The sequence below is a fragment of the Protopterus annectens genome, chromosome 13.part0, assembly GCF_019279795.1.
Source record: "Protopterus annectens isolate FY-2018-M chromosome 13.part0, PAN1.0, whole genome shotgun sequence".
In the NCBI taxonomy this organism is placed as follows: Eukaryota; Metazoa; Chordata; order Ceratodontiformes; family Protopteridae; genus Protopterus; species Protopterus annectens.
In genome coordinates, this window is record NC_056747.1 from 1,214,137,615 (window position 1) to 1,214,162,586 (window position 24,972).

Genomic DNA, 24,972 nt, shown 5'->3' on the forward strand with positions numbered 1-24,972 from the left:
TTAAAATCGCCACACCCAGTGACTACAGTGTCCTGTGCAGACAGACACAAAGTCATAAAATATCAGGATCTGCAGGCAGAAACGAGGGCAATGTGGAAGAAAGATACCCAGACAGTTCCAACACTAATAGGAGCAATAGGTCTTACAAAAAATAATCTACAATCATATTTAGATATGTTACCAATACGCGCAACTCCATACGAATTGCAGGAGTCGTCATTACTGGGCACATTGCGGGTGCTGTGAAGAGCACTTTTGGCTAACATCAAAGATTGAAACAATACTAATTTCATGAACTTTAAATTGGACTTTGACATTGGAATGGGGTCCATTTTCATCATGATATTAGAAACCCAAAAGATGTGGAGAAATAAAAAAATGAGACATTTATACTCGTTTATATAATACAGGACATGCCCTGCTCTATCTGGAGTAATTGGAGAGTACGAGTTGGGCGACTGTCATCATTCATCTTTCTACCGCATCTAATTGGGAATGGGGGGCTTAGTTGGAAATACAGTTTTCCCTATAATTAATAATGAAACAGTTCATCAAACTGCTGTGACATCTAGCTTCTGAACACCTTAAAATCCACAATAATATACACGTTTGAAATAACAAATATAAATGTAATACTGTTTTCTCTCTCTAGACACCCAGTTGCAGTGAACTGCACTGGAACAATGGTAGTTAAACTGAGTTCAGATGATTGAGACAAAGACAAAACAGACCGCTTCGTATAAAAGGAACAGTCTCTTATTGAACTTGGGCAAGAGGGAAAGTCTCAGAATGGAATAGAATGTTGAAACTCATTCCAGAGAGGCAGGGAATGTCGGACGGGGAAGGTGACTGCTACAATTTAGTCTGCAGGCTTTAACAAAACCAAAAAATCATTAATATGATGTAGTTTACATTCATAAATTCAAAACAAGATTAGGTGAAGCAGTGTAGAGCTTTAGAAAAAAGGCAGGAATTTGGGAACAGACCGAATACTAGGGGCAAAAAGAAGAAATGATGGGTGTGTATAGGAGGATGGAAAGGAGGCAGTTCCTTTGCTCTACACAACTCATCTTATACATGCATGCTTTAAGCTAGCATCTCCAATATTTAAAATGTTTCAAATTAGACACATCTTGTGTGTCCTACTTGAAACCATGAAAAGAGTGCACTCATAAGATGAAAGAAAGGAAGGGAAAAGGGAGAAAGAACAAATGCAGATAACGAGGATGCAAGCAGAATGCTCACACGAGAGAGATAAGGAAGGAGAGCAAAGATTAAAAAAACAAACAAGAATCCATTCAAAGGAATGAATAATTTATTTTAAGGATTTTAAAAGGCAAATCCAATTACAAACAAATAAATAGGATTGTATTACTATAACTACTAAAATCATAAACTGTTTTGATTTCATATTTGCATCTGTGTTTTGTTTTACAGAAAGAGGAATATCTAGTCTGCATTTACCGTAACTCATTCACTCCAATGGAGCTCCGGAAGTTTGTACTTTAACTTCCAGTGGACGGACCCTAAGCCTTTTTTGACGGAATCAAATTATGTCCTCACATTTCAAACCAATGTTCATATCTTTGGGATTATAGGGATTACTAAAAAATTGTAAATGTGAAACTCTTCAGCACAAACTCTTTTTACAGTGGTAGTATTCTTTAGGTTCTAGATCTTTAACCAAATTTTAAGTCACAGTAAACAATAACCACTACATTTGTAATATTTTGTAAACATCTTACAATATCTCAGCAACCACTTAAGTTGCACACATACTGTCAGCAGCATTTTATTAAACTAGCGGAGATCTTTCATATGAGGCTAAGGAGTTCCGTCTCTTACTTGGTTCTTGAGATATTTAGAAAAATGTGAAAATTATATCAACATAAATTAATATAAAAGTAGTTAATATCTACTTACCTGCAGTAGACAGAGGGCACATATTAATGCAGTTCGGTTTGCTACTGTGCAAGCTTTAAAACGAACTCTTAAAAAATCTTGTTCATAGCATGGTCTTGAAGTTACTGATACAAATATAACAAGCAATATTTGGTGCCTAGAGGCATCAGCATGTATTAACTGCAGATGCACCTGGAAGCGTCACTCGGATGTACAACCTTTTGATCTTTTCATGTACGTTTTCTACTTTAAGTCCTTGATAAATAATATATCAAGTTTTGCATTTTTTTATACTCCAATATACATTACGTTGAAAATAATAAATAGCAACAAGCTGTTCATTTTTAGTATCACATATTTACTCTCTTACAAATATAAAATCACATACAAGATGAAAAAAATTATGTACTTACCATAATGTTCCATCTCTGCTGTCCTTTTTCATTCTTCCTCGACCTCGGATCCAACTTAGCCGCTTTCAAAAGCTTAGGCTCCGAAGCTCAAGTTCCTTCCCTACCCATAGTGACTCACCCCCCCCCCCGTTACCTCAGATCGAGTTTGTTGCTACAAATTGTACCATAACATACACAATGTACATAAATTGTGAAAATTTAATAAAAAAGGAAGTAGAGAAACAACAGGAGCTCAACAAGGAAAGTACAGTTGTGTACACTTACCATGAATGTAGATGTTTAAGTGCATTCACTGTTGCAGTCATCACAATTGGGTTATCTGCCTGCAAGTAGCCCTCAGTTGGCCCAAATACCAGAGTCTTGGGATTTCTGCGTCAGATGCTGTCGCCTCATCCATGACGTGAGGTCGTCAGGGGTATGGCGTCAGATGCTGTCGCCTCATCCATGATGTCAGGTCATCAGGGGTATAAAACATGCAGCCAATGCCATTACATCAGTTTTTCTTGCCCCAGATGTGAGAAGCTCCCAAAATAGGAAGCAATCAAATGGTGTGGAACGTCTCCAGTAAAAAGTAAATACCATTTACATAAGATAAGGGCAAAAAAAGAGGATAGGTAGAAAGTATAGAAAGACAGGGGGCAGGAGAGAGGGTAACCAGGACTGCAACAGTGAATACACTCTAACATCTACATTTTCTTCAGTTTTTCTTGCTCCAGATGTCAGGTGGCCCCAAAAGGGTAGGCTAAAAATTCTGCTTATAAAAAAGCATGCACTAACAAACATTATCTTTATCTACAAGCAAATACACCACATAGGTTGTATAGAATAGAGAAGTACAGATAAGTCCCAGCAATGACGGGGATGGTGGGATGGTAAACTGGACTGCAACAGTGAATATACTCGAACATCTACATTTATGGTAGGTACACAACTGTACTATGTTCGTGTTTCACTGTTGCAGTCATCACACTTGGGTTGATTCCCAAAGTGGAGGAAGGGTGGAGGCAGTCAAGAAGTAGTAGGGCTGGCTAGCGGGCCTTTTAAGGCTGCTGTGGCAAATTCAGCTCTGGATTTAGAACTGTTTGAACAGTGGGTGAGAGAAGGAGGGGTGGCTCTGTACTGTAACGAGCTGAGAAGGCAGAGGCATGAATCTTAATTGAAGAGAAGGATAGGCCTTTGTGGAGCAGCTCTGCTAGGTAATCTAGGATTTGAGGCAAGGAGGCAAGTGGTAATGCTTGGTGAAGGTGTGCACAGAACTCCTGGTTGCAGCTTCCAGGATGCCCCAGGTAGGGACTCCCCTGAGAAAAGCTGTGGAGGCTGAGGTAGCCCTAGTGGAATGAAGCCTGATCCAGTGTGGGGTAGGTTTTCCATGGTGTTTGTAACAGAAATGGATGCAGTGCGCTCTCCATTTAGAAATGTTTTTTTTTTTTTCCGAAATGGCCTTGCCCTCTGCCCCTATAGCAAAGCTGACTAGCAGCTGGTCAGATTTTCTGAAAGGTTTAGTCCTGTCAAGGTAGAACCTGAGCTGTCTGTGCACGTCCAAGGAGTGCAGGATCATTTCCCTTTTATTCTGAGGATTAGGAAAAAAGGTTGTCAAATGGATGGATTGGTTTAAAGCCACACCGGATACCATCTTGGGCATAAAAGATGGGTTAGTCCTGAAGGAATCCCTGTCAGCATGGAAGATAATGAAGGGTTCCACAGTCATTAGAGCCTTAACTCAGGCACTCTTCTTACTGAAGTGATGGCAAGTAGTAAAGCTGTTTTCCAAGAGAGGAATTTTAACTCTACTGTAGCAGCAGGCTCAAAGGGGGGAAACATGAGCTTCTCTAGAACAAAGTTAAAGTCCCAGGTAGGAGTGGTAGCTCTCCTTGGGGGTCTTACATTGTTAGCTCCTCTCAGGAACTGTTTGAACAGTGGGTGAGAGAAGGAGGGGTGGCTCTGTACTGTAACGAGCTGAGAAGGCAGAGGCATGAATCTTAATTGAAGAGAAGGATAGGCCTTTGTGGAGCAGCTCTGCTAGGTAATCTAGGATTTGAGGCAAGGAGAGCACGGCTGTGTCCTTCCCTTGAGACTGGCTCCAAGAACAATATCTATTCCACTTTTCTGAATAGGATTTCCTAGTACTGGGCCTCCTGGCCTCAAGGATAACATTCAGCACCTGTTTGCTGAGGGTTGCTGGTGATGTACTCAGGGAATAAGCCAAGCTGCCAGGTTCAAAGCTTACAGCTGATGATCCAAAATCTGTACCTACTGCTGGGACAGCAGAGAGGGGGGTCTGATGTAGGTGCCAGGGTGGCACTGATGTCAGACTATGTAGGAGTGGGTACCAGTGCTGGCGTGGCCAGTCTGGTGCAATAAGGATTATCCTTAGTCTGTCCTTTCTGATCTTGAAGAGTACTCTTGGAAGGAGGGGCAGATGCATAGACTGAGAGGTTCTTCCCATGTGAAGGATAGGGCATCCACTTCCCAAGCTTGGCTGTGTGGAATTCTGGTGCAAAATTTGTTTAGTTGATGGTTTTGGGGGGACGCAAAGAGGTCAACTGCTGGTGTCCCCCACCTATGTATTAGACGTTTAAATGAGTTTGGCTCCAGTTTCCACTTGTGTGGGTCCAAATAGACTTCTGCTTAAGTCTGCCAGCGAATTTAGTTTGCCTGACAGGAATTGAGCTTGCAGGTGCACTTGGTTGCTTAAGGCTGTGTTCCACATAGCCATGGCTAACCTGCAGAGAGGGCAGGAGAGAGTTCCCCCCTGCTTGTTTATGTTCCACACAACTGTGGTGTTGTCTGTCTTTATCAGGAGTTGTCCTGGCAAGATAAGGTATTTGAAGGATGTCCGTGGATACTGTACAGCTAGCATTTCTTTTTGATTGATATGCAGGTGAATTTCTCCTGGGCTCCATTTGCCTTGAATGCTTTGCCTTCCATGTGAGCCCCCCATGCATAGTCTGATGTCAGAATTTGGATGGCGGGGAGTAGTGAGAAAGGGAGTCCCTTGTTGGGGTTGCAAGCCTCTACCCACCAAAGGAACTTTGTCCTTAGACAAGGAATGATAGGAATCACTGTTTCCAGGTCCTGGGAATGTTGATAGAGAATTTTTAAGTACCAGTGAAGTTCCCTCACATGCAGTTTTGCATATGGAATCACGAGAATACATGAGGCCATGAACCCTAGGGCTTGTAGCATTTTTCTTGCAGATAGCTGGGTTTGGGTGGCCAGTAGTTTGAAATAAGTTGTCAAATAAACCTGCTTTTCTGGAGTGAGGAATGCCATCAGGGAAGTTGGGTTCAAGCTTGCTCCCAGGAAAGTACAGATTTGTACCTACCATAAATGTAGATGTTCGAGTGTATACCCTGCTGCAGTCATCACACTTGGCTTATCCTGTCGTCAGGCAGTCCCGCAGTCGTCCTGAATTCCAAAGTCTTGGTCCGGCATCGGTTGCTGTTGCTTCTTCCTGGACGTCAGTGCGCCAGGGGTATATAAGAGGCATCCAACGCCATTTTCTTCAGTTTTTCTTGCCCCAGATGTCAGGTGCCCCTCCAAAAGGTGGTCAGTAGATAGTACCAATAATAAAAGTTTAGCACAATCAAAACATCCCTCCAGCTATACGCAAATACACCACAAAGGTTGTATCAGATTTTAAGGTATTGAAAGGTTTTAGTTAGGTCAGAGGGGATGGAGGGAGGGTAACCTGGACTGCAGCAGGGTATACACTCGAACATCTACATTTATGGTAGGTACAAAACTGTACTATGTTCATTGTGTTACCCTGCTGCAGTCATCACACTTGGGTAGAATCCCAAAACTAAGGATGGGAGACGGAGTCAAACAGGGTTAGAGGAGGCTAGAAGGCCCTGCAAAACTGCAGTGGCGAAGCCAGCTCTAGTCTTAGAGTAAAGAGGTAAGTGATAGTGTTTGGTGAAGGTGTGTACTGAACTCCAAGTTGCAGCTTCCAGAATATCCTTGGTTGGCACCCCCCTGAGGAAGGCTGTAGATGTAGCTGCTGCCCTGGTAGAGTGGGGCCTTATGCTAGCAGGAACTGGTTTTCCATGATGGGTGTAGCAAAATGTATGCAATGTCCTATCCATTTGGAAACGGTCTGTTTTGAGATGGTCTTTCCTTGTGATGCTGTAGCATAGGATACAAAAAGCTGGTCAGATTTTCTGAAAACCTTAGTTTTATCCAAGTAGTAACATAGCCGCCTGTGAATGTCCAAGGAATGCAGGAGTCTTTCTCCTTTGTTCTGTGGAGTCGGAAAGAAGGTGGGTAAATGGATGGTTTGATTTAGAGCCACACTGGATACCACCTTAGGCATAAAGGAGGGGTTAGTTTGTAGACAAACTCTGTCTTGATGAAAAATGAGGAAAGGCTCTACTGCCATTAGTGCCTGAAGCTCTGAGACTCTTCTGGCTGAAGTAATTGCTAGCAGCAGGGCAGTCTTCCATGATATAAACTTTAAGTCAGCTGAGAAAGCTGGTTCAAAAGGAGGTAGCGTAAGTTTTTCCAGAACAAAATTGAGGTCCCAAGCTGGTGGTTGGTGCTCTCCTGGGAGGCCTAATGTTTTTGGCCCCTCTGAGAAACTGCCTTAGAAGTGGATGTGAAAATAAGGGAGGATCCGTGTTGTAGTGAGCTGAAATAGCTGAGGCGTGGATTTTAATAGATGAAAAAGAAAGCCCTTTGTGTAACATCTCAGTTAAATATTGTAGAATCTGAGGTATGTCCGGCTGAAGGGTATTTTGGCCTTTAGCTTGGTTCCAGGCACAAAACCTTTTCCATTTGTCTGAGTAGGCTTTCCTGGTGCTGGGCCTCCTGGCTTCCAGAATAACATCCATAACAGCTTGTGAAAGAGGAGCTGGCTGGTTTCTTAGGTGATTTGCAATGCAGTCAAATTTAAGGTTTTGAGCTGGCTGTGTAGAATCTGACTGTCTTGCTGTGTGAGCAGATGAGTAATTTGTGGTAAAATCCATGGTGGGCCCTGGGCCATATTCCTTAATAGTGGGTACCAGTGCTGGTGTGGCCAGTCTGGGGCAATGAGTATCATTCGGGGTCTCTCCATCCTGACTTTCAGCAGCACCTTTGTGAGAAGGGGCAATGGAAGGAAGGCATACACTGTCAGCATTTTCCAACTGAATGAGAGTGCGTCCACATTCCAAGCTTGATGGTGAAATGTCCTTGTACAAAATTTTGTTAGCTGATAGTTTTGGGGGCTGGCAAAAAGGTCTATGTCTGGGTGCCCCCATTTTTGAGTTATCATTGCAAATATTTGTGGATCCAGTTTCCACTCGTGGGGATCCATGATGTTTCGGCTTAGGTCTGCCAATGTGTTATTTTTTCCCAGCAGGAATTGAGCTTGTAATTGAACTTGGTAAGCCAGTGCTGTGTTCCACAAGGTCACTGCTTGCCTGCATAGAGGGTAGGAGTGTGTACCCCCTTGTTTGTTCATGTACCACATTACTGTGGTGTTGTCTGTCCTTATTGTAAGCTCTCCTGGATGTAAGAGGTCCTTGAAGGCTGTCAGGGCATTCTGTACAGCTAGCATTTCTTTTTGATTGATGTGCAGATTCCTTTGATCTTCAGTCCATATGTCTTGAACGCACCGTCCTGCCATATGTGCCCCCCAGGCGTAGTCTGATGCATCTGTTGTCATAGCTTGCCTGGCTGGGGGTAAGGTGAAAGGCTGACCCTTGTTGAGGTGACATGCCTGTGACCACCGTAGAAACTCCTGTTGAAGGCAGGGAATGAGAGGTATCATTGTTTCCAAGCTGTGACTGTGCTGAGTCCATACGCTTTTTAGGTACCACTGTAATTTCCTCATATGCAGTTTTGCAAATGGTATTAGTAGTATGCAAGATGCCATGAAGCCCAAGGCCTGCAGAATTTTTCTTGCAGGGAGTTGGGTCTTTGTTGCCATTGTTTTGAAGTATTGAGTTAGTTGTAGTTGTTTGTCTGGCGTCTAATAAGCCATCCGGGCCGTTGTATTCAAGCTGGCACCCAGGAATGTCATATTTTGTGAAGGCGCTAGTTTTGATTTCTTTTCGTTTGCTGTGTACCCTAAGCAACTTAGAATGTGTTTTACAAAAGCCAGATGTTGTAAGAGAATGTCCTTACTTTCTGCTTGGATGAGGCAGTCGTCCAGGTATGGGTATATTTGAATTCCTCTTAGTCTGCAGTATGCAATTACTGGTGCCAGGCATTTTGTGAAGACCCTGGGCGCAGTAGATAAGCCAAAGGGCAGTGCAGAGAATTGGTAATGGTTGAACCTGCAATGAAACGGAGGTATCTTCTACAATTTTGTCTGATATGGACATGCAGGTATGCCTCCTTGAGGTCCAACGTTACTAGTCAAGCTTTCTTGCCCAACATGGGAAGAAGCTGCTGTAGTGTTAGCATCTTGAATTTGGGTACTTGCAAGAAGGTGTTTAGAATTGAAAGGTCCAGAATGGGTCTCCAAGCATTATCCTTTCTGGGGACTAGAAAGAGCCTTGAGTAAAATCCTTGGCCTTGCTCCTGTGTAGGCACCAGTTGAATGGCTCTTATGTCCATGAGAGCTGTAATTTGTTTTTGTGCCTCTGCCCATTGATTTTGTGGCAGGTTTGGCATCCCTTTTATCCTTGGCAAGGTGTGGAAATGGAATCTGTATCCTTGTGAGATAATGTCTAGGACCCATTTGTCCTTTGTGACGATGCACCAGCTGTCTGCAGAAAGTGCTAATTTTCCTCCCATGGGAGCTGCGAAGAGAGTTTTGCTTGGCAGTTTGAGGTTTAACTCATTAACCCCAAGTACCTTCTCATGGCGCCTCTGTGCTTAACACAGAGCATGCCATGAGAAGAAACTAATTGCAAGCTGTTACCCCCAAGTGCCTTCCACAAGCGTGAGGAACTGTACTGCAGATTTGTAGCTGAGCTTAATGTAAAACACGCTGAAGTCGTAACTGAACATGTAGTTTATCATATGCAGTTACAATTCAGCATGTTTTAATATTAAGTTCGCATTAAACTTTTACTAGAAAATCTGTTTCCAAAGTTGTTGATAAAGCAAGTGGTGGCAGCCAATCGGATTCTTGCAATCCAAGCCACCACTTACGTCACACCTCCACCCCCAGGGCTTTCTTTCAGTTCTTCAGCACTCATCTTCACCCACTTTCAGATGTGCAGGATGCTTTTTTTTATCTATAAACCTTTTACTGCCTGGTAAAGTAGCTCTTGAATTCAACTTGCTTAAAAAACCATTAGCAGGTAACTTGTAAGCAGTGCTTCTTTTGTTGGTGTTTGTCACTTTGAACTTCTGTTGATTTTGTGCTTTTGCTGTTTCTTTTGGGTTTGTACTGCTGGTAGATTGTAAGTGGCCAGCTGTTGTATCACTACTCGAAAGTTGGGACAAGCCTAAGATTCCACATTACTTTTTCCGTTTACAACTATTATTTTACAGTTTTGTTTTTTCAGGTTGTATGCTGTTTTTCATGTTAGAAGTATGAACCATAACGCACATATATACAGAACTGGAGCGTTGTATGTTTCTTATAAGCCCTCTCACAAAACAAAATGAAATTGTTTTCCTGTGTTGTATCTTGATCTAGTATGCCGATTGAATAATATGCTTTGGGGAGTTAATTTCGCTTTTAAATGTACTCACTGAAGGCTTCCAGTCTTTTCACAAATCATTACGATGCTAAACCATCGGCCTGGCATTCAGTTAGTCACCGGTAAATGTTAAATGCACTGTCTGTGAGAACTTAATCTTTTTATTCTTCACTAGCTTTTCTTTCTTATTTGTAACGCTGTGGTGATGATGGCTGTTACAATTGATGGTGTTTCATATCAGACACAGCACGCCCTGGCAGGGGCTAGAAGTTAATAGGTAGAGGAAAAGGTTTGTTTTGAAACCCACTTCGCTAATTGAAACTAATATTTGGTTCTCTTTCATCGCAATTCAGCATGTGCGTTTGTTGGTGTCTTTTTGAATTTCGCCAGTGTATCGCTTTGCAAATCCTGCCTTATGAAGTCTTGTGTGCACATAGATCGTGTTGTGGCTGATATCGCTGTAACTGCAGTAAGCTTTGTGTGTTATTTCTTTTTGTTTGGCTTCATGCTGGCATCTTCATTGTTACATCAGAAGCGATTAAACGGCTTTCTGAGTTTTGTTCTATTTACTTAGATTGTGATTTACTTGATTGTGACGTTCACTTTCCGTTACAGGATCAGAAACACTTGGTGAGGAGGGACATTTGAAATGTTTGTGCTGCATACTGGCATTGTTTTCAGCTCAGTATTATGGTGGATTTTTTTCTACTGCACACCTGCGTTTTGGGAATGTGCACTATCCCCATAAGCAGTTTTGGCCTTTTGTACAAAATTGTAGTCTTTTCAGTGTCGCTACAGACAGAATGCCGCTTACTGAATAAGCGATTGTGTTTTGTTGTGGTTAAGAATGAAGCAGTCAGTTTAGAGATACAAAGATGTAGTACCTGGGGAAAAAAAATCTATTGGCTAGAGGAAAAAGATTCTCCTGGAAATGCGTTAAATGGCATATCTGAAGAAATGCCTGTCAACATGCCTGGAACAAGTACAAAAGGGAGACCAAGAGTGGTACAACAGAAGAAAGGTAGTAGATCAGGAAAGTGATGACAGTCAGGGCAGATGGTAAATCAGAGCAAATGCACTAGCATGCCTGAAACAAGGAGGCCAAACTATGGACAGGAACGTAGAAAAAATAACCTTAGTGACTTGAAATAATGGTATAAGAGCTCAGACAGATGTACCCAATCAGAGAGAGCAATCTTCGTTGAAAAATAGGTGGATTTATGAAATGTACGTTTGAAAGGTAAAAAGAGTGGATGTTGACAGAGATGTTAGTTTTGATAACTGTGGTGTTAAGAACACTAGAGACACAACCCTCCTTGAAAGAAGCAACAGTGATAGTGATCCCCAAGGAAGGGCAGAAGCTTATAGGTCAATCTGATTGCTATACCAGAATGATACAATCTTTATGGCTGCTCTGTTGTCCAGGCTGGTCCTGCTGCTTTTAGGTTTGATCCATTTGGATCAAAGCTTGTGGGAAATAGAGTTTTGATAATAACAGTGCGTCTCTGATTCAAGATGCAGACAAATTCTCCATTACTAGTAGTCCATCTGGATGATAAGACGGCATTTGATAACATTTAAAGGGATTACGTATTTTACATCTTCAATCACTGATTAGTTTGCCATTCTATTACAAAACATGTACGTAGGGACCTCAGCTAGCGTCAAAGTGAATGCAGGCATGTCAAATCTTTTTCTCTGCGTATAGGGCAGGGTTCTGTTTCACTCCCTGTATTGTTTGTTTGTATGTATATGTGTGTGTATATATATATATATATATATATATATATATATATATACACACACACACACACACACACACACACACACACACACAGATAGATGTGTGTGTGTGTGCACTACACATACTTACAGAGGGATGAATTGTAGCATATGTTGATCTTTGCTTATCAGAATAAATGTTCTTTATATGCTAATAATGTTCAAACTATACATTTAAAACATGCTCTAACAACTGATGACATATTATACAAGGGATATGATTTAGTTATTATACATTGAAATTTATTGCAATGAGAAAGGTGAATTAAAGAACTTTTGCGTGGTCCTAAAATGTGTGCAAGAGGCTGATGGTTTGAAAACAGCTCAAGGGCAAACATAATATGCCAATGGCCAGATGCATTTTTTTTCAATGTGAGTTTGTGCCACTTCAGTGAATGTAAGTTTCAAAAGCATAGAAGTTGTAATGCCAAGTCTGTTCTCATTGTGAGACTGTATTACTTTGTTTAGCAAATGTCTGTTAGTGTTTGTGCTACAAAATCTGAAGTAAAAGTTTTTAATTAAATACAAGTATCTGTAATCACTGTAGATGTAAAGCAGAACGTATGCACATTGAGAGTTTTTGTTTATGGTACTGGGGAGAAATGGAGAACTAGCCAAGTAATCAGACTATGGAATGGCTTGGTGTGGGGGGGATTAGATTTATGCTCTCCTTTTTTTGGCATTGAGTTATGTGATGACAGCAAAGAAATGAATGGAAGGCCATACTCTGTTACAGTAGGACATTACTAGCCCTGGTTTGCATTACTTCTGTAGTCAGCAGATGTTAGATCTGGCCCAACACATTGAAAATACATTTTACCAGGCCTGACAGTCTCCACATAGTAATGGCAGAGTTAAATAAGGAGAGAAGGGGTGGTATAACATAGCATGGGGATGGGGGAGCTATCAGCAAACTAAAAATATAAATTCTATGGAATTCCTGGAATATATATCAGGTGTTCTTGTTGCTCTGAGCAGTCGGTATGATAAAGAGTAAAGTGACAATTACTTCAGCCTGTCTGCATAAGACAGATCTTGAAGACCCTGAATTTTATCTGTAAGGAACATTTTGTGGTCTCTCCAATTGCTGCAGGTGTTTGGACTTGCTCAGGTCTTGTCCTTACTGATAAAGACTCTGTGTTAAACAGCAGCTGCACAAGGTAATATAATGAATGCCTATTCAACAGGTTATGTGGAGCAATTAACACCTGTCTCTGAGCATGCATAACTTTGCATGCATAACATTACAGTAATGAAATGCAGGTCATTAGCACATTACCAATAACTGCAGCTACAAAATATCACTGACTCATTACCACTTTTCAGGCAAACCTGTCAGCAGCTGTCAGAGTTATTCAAATAAGTACAACTCATTAGCACATTGGTGAATGGACAAGTCAGATTTGGCTGTTTATCCACTTGGAGTCATTGCAAGCCACCCCCCACCACCACCACTTTCTGTCATTTGTACAATGTCAAGAAATGTAACAAATGTGGGTGTGTGTGGAAGAATATATTTTACATTGTTTACTTTTTGAGTTACTGATTATAGTTTAGTAGTTATTTTTCTTTTTTACTTATAAGGCAATGACTATACCCTACGTCAAATGTGGTCTTTATTTATTTGAGACTATCCTGCAATATTGTGGTAAATTATTTCCTGTGCATTTTGAACTGTGAAGTCATTTTGTTGAGTTACCAATTATAGTCATGTTCTTATTTTACATTTAAACCTTTCAGTTGTTACAGTACTAAAGGGTCGTATGGGGACTCATTTTCCATGTTTGGGTGTCCCTCATAAAATGGACTGAAGTTGCTAAGTAACAGACATTTATGTTTTACATTTCATATTCCTTAGAGAAATGCATAGTAACAGAAAAACTGTTCTACCCATTTTTTAAGTGCATAACAGCATTATTTATAGTGTGGTCCTATTCATTTTATGCTTTGTCCAGATGTCTTGCTCTATGAGGCTGAAGTTTGTGTGTGTGTCTGAAAGTTAAATGCTATTTTATATATATATATATATATATATATATATATGTATATATATATGTATATATATGTATATATATATATATATATATATAAAAGATCATATGTGATCATATGTGTGTGTATATATGGCATATAGCTGCAAGTATCTATTCACTACGGTTTCAAATCACAGCAATTTTTGAACACCTGCAGTCTTGGTGGCCACGTTTACAGAATGGGTTCATGCATGGCTTGATGCACAGTGTTGGTGGATCTACAACCTACCATGACAGCATCAATGCGAAAGATGTTCACCTGTTCAGAAGAGATGGCATTCACCTAACTGAGGAAGGCATTGTATTGTTCTTGACTGACCTCCACAATGGCGTGAGGAGAGCTATGCAGGATTGATAATATGCAGCTTGTGAGAAGAATGTAAAACATCCATGACCAAGTAGGAGCAGTATAGTAAGTAAAACTCTATTATGAAATGTGTTGTGTAAAATATATTTTTCTGTGTTTGGCAAATAACTGTGGTAAGGAGCTGGTGAAGATGCTGAGAAAGAACTGTTTCAGGAGAGTGCTAGCACTTGCAATCTAATATGTCAGTAACCATCCTGCAATAGTTCTTTTTTTATTCTGCTTTTATCAGGCATGTGTAGAGTTTAGATGGCAGGAAGGGCTTAGTAATATTCATATTCATATTTTGGTAAATAACTTTGCAAGGGAGCATGTCAGTGTGCCAAGTAATACCTCATTTTGAAGACCGTGTTACTCCTTACAACATGGTAAAAGAAATGTGCCTGTGCAGGATATCACAGTTTGTTTAGTCTGGTACGATTATGAAAATTATACATTTACAACACTTTTCATTATTATGCCCATATCTTTGCAAGGGAGCATGGTGATCACACAAATGATGCATCATTTTGAAGCTGACATTCAGATGCACAACTTCTATACTGATATGTAGGCTCTGTCTGTTACAGGTGATGAGCTATTATGCTTTGTTTATTTATCAATTATGAAAAATAATATATTAATCATATTTCTGTGAATATCTCTAGAAAGGAACATCACAGTAATGGTTAAGGTATCATTTTAAAGCTGACATTCATACTAACAAATTACATTAAAATTGTATGGGTCTGCATGGTACATTGACCAGGATATTATGCTTTGTTTTTCCAAAAAGGTAAAAAATATGCACAATATCAGCATTTTTTGCCAAATATTTAATAATGACTTTGATATACACTAACATTTACACTGTTGGAAAGGTCAGTGTCTGCTGAACAACTTTCACGTTTTCATTTTTAGTCTAGCTGTTACAGTTAAAGAGTTATGAACATTTGTTTTCTGTATGGTATTACAAATGGATTTTCTGAAAATGAGCTCAGGCTGCACTGTTGTTCCTATGGTGGAATTAAGCAGGCAGCTTTTCCTGAGCTGCTCTGGAGTGAATGAGTTAAGTCACTGTGTTTGCCTTCTAGTAGTTTGGGACCTGTCTTCTCCTCCCTTCTGTGTTGCAGTGCCCCATTGTCGAGGTTTGTAAGGGATTTGTGCTTGTCCTCTGCCCCTTGGGCACCTGTATTTACCCCTCTGTGGTCTGTCAGAAGCTGGAAAGGACCAATTTTTTGTTGGCCAATGTCTGCTGAAGCGTGGGGGCTATACCTGTAAGAAATCTTTGACCATCTGCATAGATTTTGCCTTATCCTCCATTTTCTTTAAAACCTCTTCTGCTTTACCCCCAAATAAGACATCTTGCTGTAAGGGTGCATCTAGTAACTTTGCTTTAACATGATCAGGCAGAGTTTGTTCCTTTAACCAAGCATGCCTACGTATAACAGACCCAGTAACAGCTGCTCTACAGGAAGCTTCCAAGGAATCAAATCCACATTGTAAAGTATGTTCGCCCACCTGATCAGCTGCATGCAACAGATCCTGCATTTCCTTGAATTCAGACTGTTGAAGGTGCATGCTCATCTTTTGTTTTATTTGAGACATTAGGAATTGCTGGCATTTAAGCATGTGAAATTGACAATTTAGTGCTTTCATAGCTAGAGTAGCCGAGGTGTAAACCTTCTTCCCCCACCTATCTAGTGCTCTGGAGTCCCTTTCAGAGGGTACAGGATTTTTAGCCATAGAAGCCTTAGCCCCTTTGGGACCCTGGGAGATTGTCTCTGGATCAGCAACAGGGCTTTTGTAAAGGAATTTGTCTGAGTCAGGCACTCTATAGTATCTATCTGGTTTGGCTGGAGCAGGAGGCAGAGAATCTGGATTTAGACTAGATTCTAAATAAACATCATCCACAATGTCTAAAACTGGGGGGATAGCAAGTGGTCTGTGCTGGGGGAGTAAACGAAACTCTCGGAGCCTTTTCTTTGAGTCGGAGTAGTCCTGACCTTCCCAATGGAAATGTTCCCTCACGGTATGTAAGGTTTCCCCAAAGGAAGAGTCTTCAGGGGGAGAAGCTGAGGGAATGGAATCTTCAGCATCAGAATCTTCATAAGGGGGAAAGGAGTAATCCTGCTCCCCAGAAGAGCCTGAGGAAATAGACACTTGATCAGAGGAGGCATAATCCTCCTCTTGTCTAGGCCTTTTGTCGGGGGGGGGGGGGTTGGGAACCCCTGATTAAAGAAATCAAATCTTCAGCCATTTTAAGCATATGTTTCTTAAGCATGGGGCCTTGAACTGGAGACTGAAGTGCAGTCTTTTTTGGTTTTAGAGGAGTCTTAAGCTTAGCATAAGATTTTATGGTGAGAGTAGTCGGTCTGAAGACACCTTCTGAAACCGAAGCTGTTTCCACAGTACCAGCTTCTCCTTCTGCAATGTCATCGGTAGGGCCTAAAGAAAATGGCTGCATCGGCCTAGAACTCTCTGCTAGAGAATCCGAAGCGGTCTGGGGTTCCAATTCTGCGGTAGCCAGGGGCTGCGTAGGTGCCTCACTGAAAACCGGAGAACCGGCGACCGGCCCAGCCGAGGCCTCGGAGTCTGGCTTGGATCTAGGCTGCCGGTCTTTATCTTTGCATTTTTTATACACGCTGGTAGTCGGTTGCTCCAACGGCATAGCGTAATTAAATTTCCTACCGAAGTAGTGTCGTGCGAAATCAAAGCGTCGCTTTATAGTTCGCTTATTGAACCTAGCACAAAACCAACAACCAGTGACGTTGTGGTCTGGGCCTAGGCAAGGTATACAATAAGAATGAAAGTCCTTATGAGGTATTTGCTTCACACAAGAAATGCAATTGTTAACTTTTTCTGACATCAGACTGAGGCCAAAAAAGGTTCCCCAACATGGTACTTAGCGTTGAAGACTTCGGACTGAAACTCTATTCGAAAATCTCAGGTGTCGGCTGACCGGCACTTGTGAACTGCTTCTGCTTCGGGCACGGCACGGCAAGAAAGACTGAAGAAAATGGCGTTGGATGCCTCTTATATACCCCTGGCACACTGACGTCAGGGGAGAAGCGACAGCAACCGACGCCAGACCAAGACTTTGGAATTCAGGCCGACTGCGGAACCGCCTGACAACAGGATAACCCAAGTGTGATGACTGCAGCAGGGTAACACGATGAACATTAGTCTTTTGGCTGGGTACCAGATGCGACTTCTTTTCATTGATGGTATACTCCAGAGAAGTTAGGAGTCTCTTTATAACGTCAGGTGCTGAAATAGCAATTACTGTCTGCCTGAATCAGGCAATCGTCCAAGTATGGGTAAATTTGAATAGTTTTCTGCCTGTAGTAGGCAATGGATGGAACCAGGAACTTTGTGAATACCCTGAGCGCAGTAGACATGCCAAAGGGAAGTGCAGAGAACTGAGCTTGCCCTGAAACATAAATATTTCCTGCAAGATTCCCTTATGGGGATGTGCAGATAAGCTTCTTTTAAGTCTAGGGTGACTAGCCAGGAGTCCTTAGCTAGCATAGGAAGGAGCTGCTGGAGTGTAAGCATTTTAAATTTTGGTATCACCAAGAAGGTGTTTAGGGATGACAGATCTAGAATAGGGCACCATGAGTTCTCTTTCCTGGGCACCAGGAACAGCCTGGAGTAGAAATCCTGTACCCCTTTGCTCTGTTGGCACAGGTTGAATAGCCCTGACAGTGAGAAGAGAAAGTACTTGCTTTTGGGCCTCTGTCCACTGGTATGAAGGAAGGTCTGGCAATCCGCTTGGGGCTGGCAGAGTGGAAATAGAATCTGTATCCCTGGGATACAAGGTTTAAGACCCATCGGCCCTGGGTAATATACTCCCAGTTTTTTGCATGCAGGGCGAGTTTTCCTCTTTTAGGTGCAAGTACTTGAGCAGGGCTGGGAAGGATTAAGGACAAGTCATTGTGAACTTTTTCCATAGGAGGGTGGCTTACCACTCCCAGATTTTGAGGAGGAAGCACTCCATTGTTTAGATATGAGAATACCCTGAGACTGTAGTCTTTGTGGTCTGTTGCCCCTGGGTTTGGGCTGAGAAGGTCTGGAAGGGACTGCAATGGACCAGTTTTTTGAAGGCCAATGCCTACTAAATCTAGGTGGCTGTATCTTTAAGAAATCTTTTAACACTTTGCATGGATTTAGCTTTTTCCTGCAACTTTTTAAGAACTTCTTCTGCCTTAGAGCCAAACAAACATTCTTGGTTTAATTGATCATCAAGTCATTTTGCCTTGACATACTCTGGCAAGATTTGTTCCATGCCTTCTCAGAACAGACCCAGTGACAGCTGTCCTGAACACTGAATACACTAGAACATCTACATTTAGGGTAAGTGTACACAACTGTACTATGTTCTTCGTGTTTCACTGCTGCAAGACATTACATTTGGGTAGATTCCCAAAGCTAAGGAAGGGAGGAGGCAATTAGACAGCATTAGGACCAGCTATTAAGGCCCTGCAAGACTGCAGTGGCAAAACCAGCTCTGGATTTAGAAAAAAATTGGCAAGTGGTAATGCTTGGTGAAGGTATGTACAGAACTCCAAGTAGCAGCTTCTAGAATGTCCCTAGTAGGGACACCTCTGAGAAATGCTGTAGAGGTAGATGAAACCTTGGTGGAATGTGATCTTATCCCCTGTGGGGTAGTTTTTCCATGGTGCTTATAGCAGAAATGAATGCAATCGCCTATCCACTTAGAAATGGTTTGCTTTGAAATGGCCTTCCCCTCTGATCCTGTAGCAAATGCAATCAGCAGCTGTTCAGATTTTTTGAGAGGCTGAGTCCTGTCCAAATAAAATCTAAGTTGTCTGCGCACGTCTAAAGAGTGCAGTACTACTTCTCCTTTTTTCTGTGGATTAGAAAAGAAGGTTGGAAAATGAATGGACTGATTAAGGGCCACACTGGATACCACCTTGGGCATGAAGAAAGAGTCCTGAGGGACACCCTGTGTGCATGGAAGATGATGAAGACTCTCTACTGGTATGAGGGCCTGTAACTCAGACACTCTTCTTGCTGAAGTAATGGTTAGAGAGAAACATGTTTTCCACGAAAGAAATTTCAACTCTGCAGTTGCAGGTGGCTCAAAAGGAGGTAGACAGCTTTTCCAATACAAAGTTAAGGTCCCAGGCTGGAGTAGGGGCTCTCCTGGGTGGTCTTAAATTTTTGACCCCTCTGTGGAATTGCTTAAGCAGGGGGTGAGAAAAGAGGGGTGGCTCAGTATAACAGTGTGCTGAAATGGCTAAGGCATGAATTTTAATAGAAGAGAAGTAAAAGCCCTTGTGAAGCATCTCAGTTAAGTAATGAAGAATATGCGTTAAGCTGGGCACTGTTGTGCCCATCCCTTGAGTTTGGCTCCAGGAAATAGGATTTTCTAGAACTAGACCTCCTTTGTCTCCAGAATGACATCCTGTACTAGCTCTTGTATTGGAGAGCTCAGGTAATTAGTCAGGCTAGGCTGCAAGGTTCATGGTTTGAAGCTGGGGGGTGCAGAATCTGTCCCTGCTGCTGGGACATCAGGGAAAAGGTCTGAGGCAGGTGCCATGGTTCCAGCAGTGACATACTGTGCAAGAGGAGGTACCAGTGCTGGCGTGGCCAGTCTGGTGCAATGAGAAATGTCCTTGGTTTGTCCTGTTTGATCTTTAGTAGAACTTTCAAGAGGAGAGGCAGAGGGGGAAAGGGATAAACTGAGAGGCTTTCCCAGGTGAAGGACAGGGCATCCACTTTCCAAGCTTGTCTGTGGGGAGTCCTTGCACAGAATTTGACCAATTGGTAGTTCTGAGGGGGAGGCAAGCAGGTCTATCTATGGGCTCCCCCATTTGTTTCTCAAAATGTTGAATATCTTTGGTTCTAGTTTCCACTTGTGTGGGTCCATGAGATTTCTGCTTAGGTCGTCTGCCAGGGAATACAGCTTGCCTGGCAGGAAATGAGCTTGTAGGTGCACTTGGTAGCTCAAGGCTGTGTTCCGCAGAGCCATGGCTAGTCTGCACAAAGGGTATGAGTGGGTTCCCCCCCCCTGCTTGTTTATGTACCACATAACAGTGGTGTTGTCTGTCTTTACCAATAATTGTCCTGGAAGAATTTGGTCCTTGAAGACTGTCGGGGAATTCTGTACAGCTAACACTTCTTTCTGATTGATATGCAGGTGCATTTGACTTGGTTTCCATTTGCCCTGAATGCACTGCCCTGCCAAGTGAGCCCCCCCATCCATAGTCTGATACGTCTGTTAGGGTTTGGGTGGCAGGGGGTAGACCTCTGCCAACCAAAGGAATTCTTCTCTTTACACAAGGAATGATATGAATCACTGATTCCAGGTCCTGAGAATGTTGACACAATAGGCTTTTTAGATACCATTGTAGTTTCCTCATATGCAGTCTTGCATATGGAATTAGTAAGATCAAGAGGCCATGAACCTCAGGGCTTGCAGTATTTTTCTTGCAAATATCTGGGTTTTTGTGGCCAGCAGTTTGAAGAAGGCTGTCAAATAAACTTGTTTCTCTGGCGTGAGGTAGGCCATCTGGGAAGTTGTGTTCAAGCTTGCTCCCAAGAAATACAATTTGTTGGCAGGGTACTAGGTAAGATTTCTTTTCGTTTATGGTGTACCCTAGTGAGGTTAGAAATTTCTTTAGAAATGCCAGATGTTTTAATAGTATGTCCTGGCTTTCTGCCTGAATTAGACAATCGTCCAGGTATGGGTATATCTGAATATTTCTTTGCTTGCACAATGCAATGACTGGAGCTAGACATTTTGTGAATACTCTGGGCACAGTAGATAAGCCAAAGGGAAGTGGAGAGAACTGGTAGTGCATGGAGCCTACTCTGAAATATAGGTATTTCCTGCAAGATTCCCTTATTGGAATGTGCAGGTAAGCTTCCATTAAGTCTAAGGTTGTCAACCAAGCCTCTTTGCTTAACATATGAAGCAGCTGCTGAAGTGTTAGCATTTTGAATTTTGGGATTACCAAAAAGGTGTTTAGAATAGAGAGGTCCAGGATAGAGCGCCAGCAGCTGTCTTCTCTGGGTACTAGGAAGAGTATTGAGTAAAAACCTTGTCGCCTTTCTTCTGCTGGGGCAGGCTGAATAGCCCTGATACTTAGGAGAGAGAGAACCTGCTGTTGAGCTTCTGCCCACTGATTTGGGGGTAGGTCTGGCCAACCATTTGGGGTTGGGTAAGGTGTGGAAGTGGAATCTGTATCCTTGGAAGACTATATTTAAAACTCATTGGTCCTGTGTAATAAATTCCCAGTTTTTTGCATGCAGGGAAATCTTTCCCCTTAAGGGTGCAGGCAGTAGAGCAGGGCTTGGAAGGTTTAACCAAGTCACTGTGACATTTTTCCATAGGGGGGTGTCTTACTACTTCCAGCTTTGGAAGTGGAAGCCCCCCACTGCTTAGGCCTATGTGTGCCTTGAGACTGCAGACTTGGTGGTCTGCTGTCCCTGGGTTTGGACTGAGAAGTCCTGGAAGAAGCTGGAAAGGACCAATTCTTAGAAGGCCAATGCCTACTAAATCTGGGAGGCTTTAACAGTTTGCATGCATTTAGCTTTTTCCTCAGTCTTTTTAAGTACTACTACTGCTTTGTTGTCAAACAGGTGGTGTTGGTTTAAGGGCACATCCAGTAATTTAGTTGTAACATACTCTGGCAAGTTTTGCTCCTTAAGCCAAGCACGCCTTCTAAGTACAGACACAGTGACAGCAGCACTGCAAGAGGCTTCTAAAGAGAAAAACCAATACGCAAAGTATGTTTACCAACTTGTTCAGCCGAATGCATTAAATCCTGCAATTCTTTATGTTCAGCACAGTCAGGAATCAACATCATTTTCTGTTTAAGTAGTCCCATAATATGCTGCTGATACTTTAACATATGAAACTGGCAGTTTAAGGCCCTAATGGATAAAGTAGCAGAAGTGTATACCTTCTTACACACCATCTGTCCAAGGCCCTGGAATCTCTATCAGAGGGGGTAGGGTTTTTGGCAGTAGTAGCCTAAATACCTTTAGGTCCTTGGGAAATGGTCTCTGGGTCTGCAGTAGGATTCTTGAAGAGGAACTTGTGAGAGTCAGGTACTCTGCAATACCAGTCAGGTTTTCTGGGAGCCAGAGGTAAGGTGTCTGGGGCCAGGCTAGATTCCAAAAAGGCATCATCTACAATGTCCAGAACAGGAGGGATAGCTAAAGACCTGTGTTGAGAAAGGAGTAAGAATTCCCTAAGCCTCTTTTTGGAGTCAGAGTAATCCTGGCTTTCCCAGCAGAAATGCTCCATAAGTGTGTGCAAGGTTTCACCAAAAGAAAAATCTTCTGGAGGGGAAGCAGAGGGAATGGAATCCTTTGCATCAGAATCCTCATAGGTAGATAAGGGCAAATCCTGGTAATCAGAAGAAACAAAGTTCAGAATCCTGCTCAGAAGAATCAGAAGGAAAATCAGTTCTAGGTCTTTTAGAGGGGAAGGCTGGCTTTCCCTAATTAAAGTAATAAGGTCTTCTGCCATTCTTATCATTTGTTTTTTAGGCATATGGGCCTGACCATGTGGTTTGGGCAGTCTTCTATGCATTGGTCGAGTTTTAGGCCCTGAGGAAGAAGATGGCATCTGTTTGAAATGCAAGTTTGTAGGCCTGCATACACCCTCAGAAGCCGGTGCCTGCACAGCGGCTCTGGACCCATCCAAGGTAGAGACATCTGCAAGTTCCATAGTGGAAGCATCTCGTGGCATACCGGACTCGAATGGGTCTCAGCAGAGGCCTGCAAATCTGAAGTAGCACCTCACAGAGTACCGGCAAACTGGTGACTAGCTTAGCAGAAGTGTCGTTGGCAGTTTTGGACCTATGCTGTCTGTCTCTGTCTTTATCTTTACTTTTTTTGTAATATCGGTAGTTGGATGGCTTACCGACGACATTTCTGGATAGTTAAACCAAGAACCAAAATAATTTGCTGCAAAAATAACAGACGACGAATAGTTCAGGGGTTGAATAAAGCACAAAACCGACAGCGAGGGACGTCGTGGTCTGGGCCTAAGCAAGGAATGCAGTACGAATTAAAATCTTTATGAGGTATTTGCTTTCCACAGGTAAGACAATTGTTAACTTTTACTGACATCAGTTAAAGAGCAAGAAAGAGGATCCCAACAGGGTACTTAGGTTTTTTGAAAACTTCGGTTCTGAAACTCGAAAACGAAAATTTCAGGAGTTGGCTGACCGGCACTTGCGAACTGCTTCTACTTCGGGCACCACGCGGCAAGAAAGACTGATGTAATGGCGTCGGCTACATGTTTTATACTCCTGACGACCTGACGTCATGGAAGAGGAGACAGCATCTGAAGCAGGAATCCAAGACTTTGATATTCAATCCGACTGAGGGCTACCTGCAGGCAGATAACCCAAATGCAATGAATGCAAAAGTGAAACACGAACATCAGAGGTTCCTATAAGCATAACTGTCAGGTCATTCACTAGTGGAACAGGGGAAAGGATGGAGGGAAGGTTGAGGAAAAATGAAAAAGGACAACACAGATGGAACGTTACGGTAAGTACATAACTTCTTTATCTGATGTCATTTTCATTCTTCCTTGACCTGTGAGAGAGAGAGAGTCCCCAGCTACAATAACCCTGGGTGGCCTTCACGGAAGGATATTCCATAACCAAAAGCAGCTCTATTTCTAGACACAATGTCCAGTATGTAGTGGGAAATGAAGGTCTGGGAATTTGACTACAAGGCAGCCAAACAAATATCATTAATCAAAACATTAGCTGAAAAAGCTTGAGAAGTTGCCACTGATCTAGCAAAACGAGCCTTGATTCGCTGGGTAAACAAACACCTTTGGATTCATCCACAAACAAAATGCAATCCCTTAACCATTTAGCTAAAGTGGGAATTGGTAACTGGTTTACCTTTTTTGACATCAGAAGAAGATATAAAAAGCTGGTCAGAATTTGTGAAAGATTTAGTTCTGTCTAAATAAAAATACAACTATTTATGACTCTCCAACAGATGAAGAGTATATTACCCTTTACTTTGGAAACTGGGAAAAAGACTGGTAAGTTGACAGATTGGTTTACACTGTTCTCAGTTGCAACACTGGGTAAAAAGGATGGATTAGTAAGTAATTTTACTTTGTCCTTAAGAAAAACTAAATTGCAACACTGGGTAGAAAGGATGGATTAGTAAGTAATGTTACTCTGTCCTTATAAAAAATTAAATGGGGGTATTTAAAGAAAGTACAGTTGTGTACACTTAGCATAAATATAGATGTTAAACTGTATTCACTGTTGCAGTCATCACATTTGGGCTATCTCTGCCAGGGTAGCCCTCAGTCGGCCCAAATAGAAGAGGCTAAGTATTTCTATGTCAGTTGCTGTCGCTCCAGGACTGACGTCAGGTCGTCAGTAGTATAAAATATGGCAGCAGACGCCATTACATCAGTTTTTCTTGCCCTGTCAGGAGCCCGCAAGAAGGAGCTAGGTTATGGTGGAAGACCACCACCAGTAGAAAGTAAATACCAAAAGTTCCTTGTATGAAGAGTGAAAGAGAGAGATACCAGGGAGATGGAGGGAGGGAAATCAAGACTGCAACAGTGAATACACTCGCACATCTACATTTATAGTAAGTGTACACCACTGAACTAGGTTCTTCGTGTTTCACTGTTACAGTCATCACATTTGGGTTGATTCCCAAAGCTGAAGAAAGGGTGGAGGCAGTCAAGAAGACTGGGGGCTGGCTAGGATGCCCTCTGCAGGACTGCAGTGGCAAAGCCTGCCCTGGATATGGAGAAGATAGGCAGGTGGTAATGCTTGGTGAAGGTATGAAGTGATGTCCATGTTGCAGCCTCCAGGATGTCACTGCTGGGGACTCCTCTGAGGAAAGCTGCAGAGTTGGAGGCTGCTCTGTCAGAATATGTCCTGATGATT

At 42.3% G+C, this 24,972-nt stretch overlaps 1 protein-coding gene across 6 annotated transcripts in view; it reads right to left on the bottom strand.

The window, feature by feature from the left end:
- The window catches only part of TLK2 (tousled like kinase 2), a 3,436,060-nt gene that overhangs the window by 1,931,340 nt on the left and 1,479,748 nt on the right, over positions 1 to 24,972 (bottom strand). The window lies entirely within an intron of this gene.